This window comes from Chelonoidis abingdonii, chromosome 6 (genome assembly GCF_003597395.2).
Source record: "Chelonoidis abingdonii isolate Lonesome George chromosome 6, CheloAbing_2.0, whole genome shotgun sequence".
In the NCBI taxonomy this organism is placed as follows: Eukaryota; Metazoa; Chordata; order Testudines; family Testudinidae; genus Chelonoidis; species Chelonoidis abingdonii.
In genome coordinates, this window is record NC_133774.1 from 92,252,029 (window position 1) to 92,262,187 (window position 10,159).

General features: G+C 41.5%; 2 protein-coding genes across 4 annotated transcripts in view; one reads left to right on the forward strand and one right to left on the reverse strand.

The window, feature by feature from the left end:
• Window positions 1-371, reverse strand: part of NAA35 (N-alpha-acetyltransferase 35, NatC auxiliary subunit) — a 43,167-nt gene extending 42,796 nt beyond the window's left edge. The window contains exon 1 of one of the 2 annotated variants that reach the window (XM_032771150.2): window positions 245-371. The gene's annotated coding sequence lies outside the window, so the exon portion shown is untranslated. The remainder of the gene's footprint in view (window positions 1-244) is intronic. The other variant, XM_032771149.2, reaches the window with a different exon arrangement.
• Window positions 128-10,159, forward strand: part of AGTPBP1 (ATP/GTP binding carboxypeptidase 1) — a 169,661-nt gene continuing 159,629 nt past the window's right edge. The window contains exon 1 of one of the 2 annotated variants that reach the window (XM_075067237.1): window positions 128-149. The gene's annotated coding sequence lies outside the window, so the exon portion shown is untranslated. Of the gene's footprint in view, window positions 150-521; window positions 575-10,159 lie in introns of those variants that run through there. The other variant, XM_032771145.2, reaches the window with a different exon arrangement.

Consider the following 10,159-nt stretch of genomic DNA (forward strand, 5'->3'; position numbering starts at 1 on the left):
CACGGGACAGCGGCTGGCCTGGCGGGGGCCCCGCACGGCGCCACCACGGGGCTCCCCAGCAGGCAGCGCTCGGCCCGCGACGGACTGCGTACCACACACGCGCCCAAGCCCGGCCCAGCCCACGAGTGGCCCCTCCCACTCCGGACAGGGTAAGGCCCTGCCCCGCACTCGCGTTACTTCCGCTCCGCGCCACCGCATTCAGCCGCTCCGCGAGCCCAGCAGCCGGGCAGGGCGGGGGCTTCACCTCTGGGGACCACGCTGGTCCCTGCGCCGGTCACCTCACCGTGCCCACTGCCTCTGTCTCGGGCAGCAACGAGCCTAAGCAACCTCTTCCTTCGGAGCCCTGCCGCTGCGCATGCGCAAAATCACCCCGCGCCCCCAGCAGGGCTGTATTACACGAGACGGTTCTCACGCATGCGTACGCAAGCCTCCACCGCTCAGGTGGAGCCGGGGGGAGGGGCGTTCTGCGCATGCTCATGCGCAAACGCTGTAAACTGCTGCTGCGGAACTTAGTTTACTATGCATCGCGGAGAAGGAGACGCAGTCGGCAGCAGGGATTCTGTATCTGAATGAGGTGGGGAGGAGCATGGGGGACCGGGAAGGGTTGTGTGGCTAGGGGAGGACAGGGAAGGAGTTGGGCTCCTGCACGCTGCGGCCTGGTTCAGATCCAGCGGCATGTCACCATCTTCCTGCTTTATTAGAAGCCCCAGGATGAAGAGAGTAGGGTCTCTTGCTGCTTTGAATTAGAGTAGGTGGTAGGCTCTCTGTCAGTTGGAAGTCTTTAAATCAAGATTTGAGGACTTGAGTAACGCAGCTAGAGGTTATGAGTCTATTACAGGAGTGGGTGGGTGAGGTTCTATGTCTTGCAATATGTGGGAGGTCAGACTAGATCACAATGTGGCTTTCTGGCCTTAAAGTCTATAAGAGCGAAAGGCTACGGCCCCTTCTGTTTATTGCTGTGATTATTTCTCATGTATTCCTAACAGAGGAGGGAATGAGACCTGTAAATCCATAGCACAGCCATGAGCACTTGACCCCCACCCGCCACATCCCTGGTGTGTGATCTTAGGCATCCTGGCATTTACCCAGTCATCAACATCTTGATCACTTGGTCCACCAGTAACACTGGGTACTTCTATGGACCTCTCCATCTGAAAACTTCAATCCACTTTAGAAAGTTAACATTCATGGATTTATGCAATGTACCCACCAAAGTATGATCATCATAGTATAATAGTAAAGATGAAATAGACCATGTCCTTGTCTAGACTCTCAGCTGAATCATGGAATCATAGAATTGAAGGGTTGGAATGGGACATCAAGAAGTCATGTAGTCCATTCCCCTGTGCTGAGGCAGCAGTAAGTATATTTAAACCACATCTGGCAGATGTTTATGTAACCTGCTCTTAAAAACTGCCAAAGATAGGGATTCCACAACCTCCCAAAGTAACATACTTCAGTGTTTAATTATCCTTATAGTTAGTTTTTCCTAATATTTAACCTAAACCTCTCTTGCGGCAAAATAAACCAATTGCTTCCTCTCCAACCTTCAGTGGATATGGAAAACAGTTGATCCCTATTGTCTTTATCGCACCCTTTTACATCTGATGATTGTTACTGTATGTCCTCTCTAGACCAGTGATTTTCAACCTTTTTTCGTTTGCAGGCCCCTAAAATTTTTCCAGTAGTGGTGCAGACCCTTTGGAAATCTTAGACATAGTCTGCAGAACCCCGGGGTCCATAGACCACAGGTTGAAATAGGACATGGTGGCTGCCACTTACTGTAGCTCCCATTGGTTGGGAACAACGAAGCGCGGCCACTGGGAGCTGTGGGGGGCCATCTCTGCAGACGGTCAACATAAACAAAACATCTCACGGTCTTCCAGCAGATTACCATGATGGGCTGTGTGCTGAAGGTTGCTGACCCTTGTATTAGAGAGACAAGGTGGGAAAGGTAATTTCTTTTATTGGACCAACTTCTATTGGTGAGAGAGACAAGCTTTTGAGCCATACAGAGCACTTCTCTTCAGGCCTGGGAAGGGCAAGGGGCAAGGTGGAACAGATGGTTTAGCATAAATAGTTAGCACATATTGTAAGGGACCATTCAAGATAGAGTGACACGTCAACACTCTGCAGTCATAGAACAAAAAGAGAGGGTTAGGGAGGTACCTTGAATTGTCCCTTACAATATATACTAGCTACTTATGGTAAACCATCTGTTCCACCTTGCATTTTGCTGTGATGCTGGGAGTACTCTTTCCCAGACCTGAAGAAGAGCTCTGTGTGACTCTAAAGCTTGTCTCTCTCACCAACAGAAGTTGGTTCAATAAAGGATATTACCTCACTGTCAATTTCAGTTCTGGTAGGTAGGCTCTGTGCTGTGAAATTGAGTGGGCATATCCCAGGGCAGATGGGGGCACCATTTATGAGCCCCACTTGACTGTCAGTGCTTCGCATTTGGCTGTCAGTGCCCGACTTCGGTCAGTGCAAGCACTCCTGGTGTGGACACCGACAGCTAACTGAATTACTGTGTTGGCTGTAGGTCTACGTAAATTAAGTTGACCTAATTTTGTAGTATAGACAAGGCCTCAAATTCAATTTGTGATCCACTGTAACCCACAGATCCTTTCTGCAGGAGCACTGCCTAGCCAGTTATTCCTCATTTTATATTTGTTCATTTGATTTTTTTTCTTCCTAAATATAGTACTTTGCACTTGTCTTTATTGAATTTCATCTTATTGATTTCAGACCAATTCTCCAATTTATCAAGATCATTTTGAATTCTAATCCTGCCCTCCAAAGTGCTTGCAACCATTCTGAGCTTGGTGTCATTTTTAATCCTTTTAAGTGTTCTCTGTACTCCAACATCCAAGTAATTAATGAAAATACAGAATAATATGGGATGCAGGATAGTGTTTTGCAGGCTCCCATTTTAAGAATTGCTTCAGCTGCACCCACTGCTGATACCTCTCGACAACAACAGGCAAATTTAGTAATGTAAACATGGCAGGGAGATGCTATTAGAAAATAGTCATATTTCATTTGATATGGAGATGATGACTGTATCCAGCTCAATACACTGTTGTGGGGTGAGATCATTGTTCTTGAGTCAGTTTAATTATGTCGTGTTTCATTATTTTAATTATTTTATTTTTTCTGTTCCTCAAGGAAAATTATTAGGTTAGCTTTCTTATAGAAGGAAATGTTTGGTTGTTGACCCAATTTCTTGTTTACACATGCATTTTGCTATGCTGTGCAGGATTCATGTTTTCTTTCCAGTGCTGTTAGTTCTATTTAATCAACCCCGCCAGCCAGAATTGTATGGCATGCTGTGATCCTGGTAGAAGCCGGACCTCTGTTTCCCATCAGTATAGAAATATATCTGTGCCTATGCATGGAGGCAGGGAAGAGGGGATTTTTCTTGCAAAGGGTTGAGAAGATATGGATGAAGCTGGGAGAATAAGAAGCTAGAGAGAGGGAACATCCGAAAGTAGAAATTTCTTGAAGAAAATTGAGAGTTAAAATAATTATTTAGTGAAAAAATAACTAAGACATTTGTGTACTGAACATTGTGTAAGATCTGGAATGAGAGAACACAGAAAAAGAGGAAGGAAAATATACACCAAGCCATAACATGTAAGGAAAGAAAATGTAAAGGAAGCAAGACAAAAAGGAGAAGGAAAACTAACAAAAAGCAAAACATCATAAGTAGATATTTTATAAAAATAAAATAGAATGTAATGGAAAAATTTGACTAAACTACACAGAAGCAATATTTGATTTTATATGTTTGAACAAAATACACAAAGTTTTAGGTTTGTTTTTTTTAATATCTTTCCCACAGCAATGTCATAGCACAGAATGGACACCAGTCTCTTCCATTCCTCTCTGTTATTTGCTGCTGCTTCCATTTGCTCTGTGGACTTGAGATCAACTATTCTGCCCTTCCTGCTAAGGATTCTTTTTAAGGTTTCTCTTGGCACCCTAGTTTCTTCTTACTAGGTGATTTCCACTTGATAACTTCATGTGGGAGTGGGAGTCTGCATTGGCATCTGGAGTACGTGCCGCAAACGTGTCTAGAGCTTCCATCGGATTCTGGTGGAAACAATCTGCCTGTTGGTGATTTCTTGGATTTCTTCATTGGTGATGAAGTCTTTCCACCCAATGAGCACAATCTTATGTAAGCACTTATTTTTGAAGGCATCTAGTTTTCTGTGGAAGTAGAGAAAGAACTGACAGGGATTTGTAGGGGATCTTAATGCATGACAGTCTCTGTTAGCAAGAGTTAGGCTAACTGTAACCCTAATAACGTGAGATTTGTAGAAGCGAGGATTGTGTGAGGCGACTGGAAAAGAACTGTGTGACAAGTTGTTTCGACCTTGTATAGATAATACAAAATGCAGACTGGAGTCTCTTTAGTGAGAAAAACAAAATATCAGGATGACCTATGTATAAACAAAATGAAGCTGTTGCTTATTACTGTCTGTAACAAAAGTATAAATGCTTGCTGTAATTTTTTACCTGTTGAGAGACCTGTCGAGGACTGGGGCAACCCTGTGTTTTAGGGCACTTTTTTTCTCAGTTGCAATTGCTTGAGAAATAAAGTATCTGACTCTGCTGCACCCAAACAAAAAGTGAGAACTGAGTTTTTCTCCAACAACTTGGGGGCTCATCCAGGATGGCAACACCCACAGACAGCTACTACAAATCGTTCCCCTTCAAATCCCATGGCACCACAATAAAGGTAAGAGACCTTTTAAAAATCTCTATTGGGGTGTCAAAGGAGGACTGTCCATGGGGACATCTCTCCCTGTTGGGCTCACGCTATCTGAACTTATTGACTGTGCAGCACGATCAAATGCAGAGTGGTATCAGGGAACAGTTTTGCCACCCCAACAATGTTAAGTTAAAGCAGTACTGGGAAACTGATTGGCCAATAAGGTCAATGCATAGGGAAATGCATTAGGTATTGTGGCAAAGTACCTGCTTCTCCCCAGCTGGCTCAGTCCCTTTTTGCCTTGGAGGCACAGGCTTGGGCAAAGCAAAATCCTTCCAGGTCACACAGGGTCTGGCTGGTCCTTTCTCAGTCAGTCCCTTGCTCTGTTTCTCTCCCTTTCTGGGGACAGGGTGCAGTCTTCCTTGCTGGAAGAGTTCAGAGTCTTGCTGCACCTGCTCACTGGCTACTACTCTCACTCTTTTCCCTCACCCCCCTGCCAGGGAGGGTTTAAAAAGGTCTCCAGCAATTGGGGCCAGCTGAACCTAATTAGTTCCCTGGTAACCCCTGTTCCAGCTGACCCTTATTTCTCCGTGGCTATCTCCCCTCAATGGATAGGGAGAGGCCTTTTAACCCCTCTGGGACTAATTAGTACCCCTCCCTTGGTAGCTATTTGTCTTGGGTTTGCCACAGTATGCACTGGTGCTAAGGGGTTTTTACCACTTCAAGAGGGGTTGTTACACTGCCTCATGTGTATTAGGTCCGAACGTAAAGTAGAAATGCATCGTGGTATTTGAAATAAAGGCCTTGGTGTGTGTGTATGTGTGTGTACACCAGTGTAAATGACTGTTACAAAAAAACGCCCAAAGTATTCTGCGAAGCAAAAGCTTGTGACCAAAACTACTCTAACGCAAGCCCGATAACTAGAGGATCTTTAAAAGATCCAACCCACGGTGGGCTAACTCGGCCTGGCGTCGTCCGGCAAGGAAGCTACCTAGGTCTAAGAGCGTGTAAACCCATCTTCCCTCCTCCTCTCCTTTCCGTGTGGGCGACTGACAGTCTAATCATCTCACTGGACACAATCAAAATAAGCGGCGCCGTCTCCCTAAAACTAGCCGACGCTCTTTGCTAAAGGAAAATGTAGAAAGGTCGTGGCCATCCTTGTTAGTCTCTCCTGTGTAAGTACCCTGTAAAAAAAAATCCTTAGTTTATGAGCTGCTAGCGCGGACAGGGCACCCTCCCTGTGTGTGTAAGTGGAAAATGGGTGGAGGACAGTCTAAACATTCCACCTCACCCCCTAAAAGTACCCCAGCATATTACATGTATGGACATTATGGTCCAAAAACCTGCAAATATTTAGACAATTAAAATCTGTACACATATAAAAATTCATTTAAACAATGCCCACTAAAAAGTACCTTCAATTTAAATAAACTTACATACTTCAAAAAAACCCTTACTTCACCAAAAGCCTCTGACACAGTGTAAGCAATTTGTCTGTTAAAAAAAGGAATGGGTTAATTTGAAATTCAGCTTGGCTCAGAGATAAAGAAAAAGTTCCTCTGCATTCAAGGTCAAAAATCAACACAAACTATACTAAGTACAAAAAAACCCTGCTTTTGGTCCCAGCTGGTTGTAAAAAAATATAAACAAAAGCAAACCAAGGCAATACAAGTTACAAATCTAAAATTACCTTTGCAAAGCTTAACTGTCCAGTGAAATCCAACAGTGTGCCTTTGCGACCCTGAAACCGGTGTGGCTTGGTGATACTAAAGAAGCCACAGGTAGCCTACCTGGACTGGAATCTCTAAAAGAGATGCTGCAGGAGATTCCAGGGTGTAAAAAAACAGCCCTCCCAAAAGTAAAAGTATGTTGGAAATTCTGGACAAGCTGTATACAGAATAATGTCCCGTCCACCTCTCCCGCTTTTCTAAACGTTATACATAGACGTGGCCAGTCTGGATGTACGTGTGTAAGTATAAAAGTGGCTTAGGGCATTAATGTTTTTCCTGAGTAATGTGGGAGCGTTCCCAACACTCTCTATTGTTGTTTTATTTTATTAATAAAGCTTTAAAATTCAGTTATATGGTGTGTTTCTTTATCTTCCCCAACAATCCTATAGTGTCAGCCTAATCACCTAACACAAGAAATAAATTGGTAACAAAAATTTGTCACAGTTTGGTGAGCAATTGAAAAGAGGGGAGCCCTGCAAAATTTACACTATCTATTTGTTTTGCCCTTGTTATTTTATGTTTGCTTTGCTTAGTACTGTTGGTGTTATATGTTAAGAATTGCATAATTAAAGGTGTGCCCACGCTCAGCCACAGTAAGTCTAAAAACTGAAGAGGGGTTTAACATTCCTCTCTCCACCCCAGTTGACTGGGAAGGGTGGCAGGTAAATCTACCCCCAGTCGTAGCAAGACTGGGCAACAAAACAATTAAAAAAAAAGTGTACTTAATAACTAAAATTAAAAAAGCATAAATCATAAACCAGGCAGCAACTCAAACCTACGCCCAGAGCAAGTTGCGGGCCTTAAGACAAAACTTCCAAATAAAAAAAAGCAGCACTGGCTAAGCAAGTACCCGTCCTTCAAGGACTTGTCAAAATTAAACCATTTGTGCTCAGCATATGCCATAACAGCAGTGTGTTTGCCACAAAAAAAAAATTAAATAATTAAATGCCAATGGGCCATGCGTTTTTGCCCAGGTGGCAAGCCTCACAAAAAAGAACTCAGGTAGTCTTGTAAATAAAAATGTTTAAAAAAAAAAAGACCATAAAGGGTAATGGCTAGTTAAAAAGCCCACCCTCCTAGCTAAACTGGTAGTAGAACAAAGCCAGTGCCCATAAAAAAAACAGTTCAGTGAAAAAAGCAGAATCGGACCCAAGCAGGCAAACGATAAAAAAATTATAAAACAGGTTAAAAAATTTTAAGGGCATAGTAAAAAAAAAAAGTAAGTAAGTATAAGCATGGGAATTTCAAATATTCAAAACAATACTTAAAATGATGAATTAAGTTAATAAAAGTGGCTGTTAAAAAACAAGCAAATAATTTTTAAAAAAAGTAAAAAGTTAACTCTGTAGTTGCTAAAGAAAACAGCAGTTGAACTTAGTAAAAATGCTAAAAAAAAGAGTTCTTGGTGTCTTTAAAATGTTTGTAAATAAATCCAGGCAAAAAATTATTCGATTGCAATTATTTGGCTATGAACAATTTAGTCAAATTAGCTAAAAGAATGTATACAGTGCTATGTAATTAAAACCTTATTAGGGCTACTAACAGTAGTAATGTTTTCTTTCAGTGTTTAAAAGCAAAAGTTAAAAGTAAAAGGCAGTCAAAATTCTGGTAAAGTTAATTGTGTCCCTTTTTAAGTAAAAATCTTTGAGCTGTGGATAGCTTTGAATCCAAAAGCAAGCCAGAAAGCATCTATATTAATGCAAATTATCTAACTAATAGGATAAAAGCCACTAAAACCTGGGCTGCCTATAAAACAAATACAAAAAAATATGGGGTAATTCCTCTGTTCTGCCTGAAATCAACAAAGGTATTTGTATATTTAAAGCAATAATTGACTGCCCAGAAGGATAGACCTTTGTTTTTTGTCTTTCAAATACGGAAAAAAACCTGATGCCAGCTGAACAGCATTCAACGTACCGTGCATTTACTGGCACAATAAATAAAACACTGACCCCATTCAAGGATGCTGCTCACAGCTAAGGAGTTGGCTAACAACCAAGAAAAGGGGGGGCTTGAATGTGCCCAAGCAGCTATAAAATTTGCAATACACTGCCAGGCATTAATGAAATATGTTAGGTTTCTTTTCTCACATGTAAAAAAGTGCTACCCAATAACCCTAGCACCTCTGCCACTCCTTAAAACCAAAAGCCTATGGCCCATAGCTACACTGGTGCTTTACAGCGCTGCAACTTTCTCGCTCAGGAGTGTGAAAAAAACACCCCCCTGAGCGCTGCACGATACAGCGCTGTAAAGTGTCAGTGTAAACAGTGCCACAGTGCTGGGAGTGCGGCTCCCAGCTCTGCAAGCTAAACCCCATGAGGATGTGGAGTACGTGCAGCGCTGGGAGAGCTCTCTCCCAGTGCTGGAGCTGCGACTACACTTGAAACGCTTTGACGTTTCAATTGTAGCCATACCCTAAATCTGTGTAAAGGTCCATCAGCAAAAAATTGCTCTGGCTCCACACTGGAAGGGCCCTTTCCAAGTCCTGTTAATCACCAGCACTGTCACAAAGTGCCAAAGACTGACTGCTTGGACCCATAATTCTCACTGCAAAAAAACCCTTCCACCTCGAAAAAATTCTTCTACTAATAATTAGCCTATTTCTCCTTCTAGCTCTGCTGTGCCTTCTGGACAGCAGAAAAAAAGGACAAGGTGAAGTGCTAATAACCTCTCCCTTGTCCACTGACAGACCTACTGTGCCTTTGGATTTTTCTAAAAAAAAGCAAAACCATTACAGAGTAATGTGCTAATAACCTCTTCCCTATAGAATGCTAAACCACAACTGTTTCAAAAAAAAAAACAAAAAAAAAACACTCACTCCACTGAAATTGCCAAAGTCCAGGAATTCCTGACTGTAAAGGACATTAAAAACTGACCCTGGTAAAAAAAACAAAAATTATACATTGGCCAAAAAAAACTTGTAGGACCCATGCTTGTAAATGTGGTATTGATTAAATTTTGGGGTTTATTCTACAGGCTGCGCCCTGTGTTTTGAATAAATCCTTCAGCATGTATTGCCCTCCCTAACTGGTTTTTAAATGATAAGTACCAAAGGCATCTTGTTGCCAGTGCTCCTCCCATCTCCTCCATTACACCATTACCCCTGTAATTCATCCAAATACAAACAATGCCATATATTTAATAAAACCAATGGCCAAAATCACTTTAGTGATTTATTTAAAAATTGTTTTAAAAATTTTTTTTAAGTTCAAAATATCCCATATAAGCAAACAATTAAGTTAAAAAATAAATAAATCAGTAAAAATAAAAGTCTATAATATCACTACAAATAAACCCCAAAAATCTATAATTGAAATTAATGAGTTCCGTAGTAAAGTAGATATGATGGCTGTTCCTAAAGTTTGCAATGTGTTACATAAAAAAGGCCCTTATTGTTATTTAGTCACCCAATTAGTAATTGATTAAATAAATACCCGAAAAGTTTGTTCTGCCACTGAAAATTTTACCTGTATTAAAATTATTCCAAAATAATTAATAATATAACCTGTACCTTATTGCAACACACCCTCTGCTATGCTATGCCTCTTAAAAGTACCTAAAATTAGTTAAATAACAAATATAACATAGTACTACACCAAAGAAAAATGTATTAAAATATCAATAAATTGTAATTAATATTACACAGAGGGCTGTCATTAAATTAGCACAACAAAGGGCCTAGGTTATTTCCTTAAAAAAAAAAAAAAAAAAA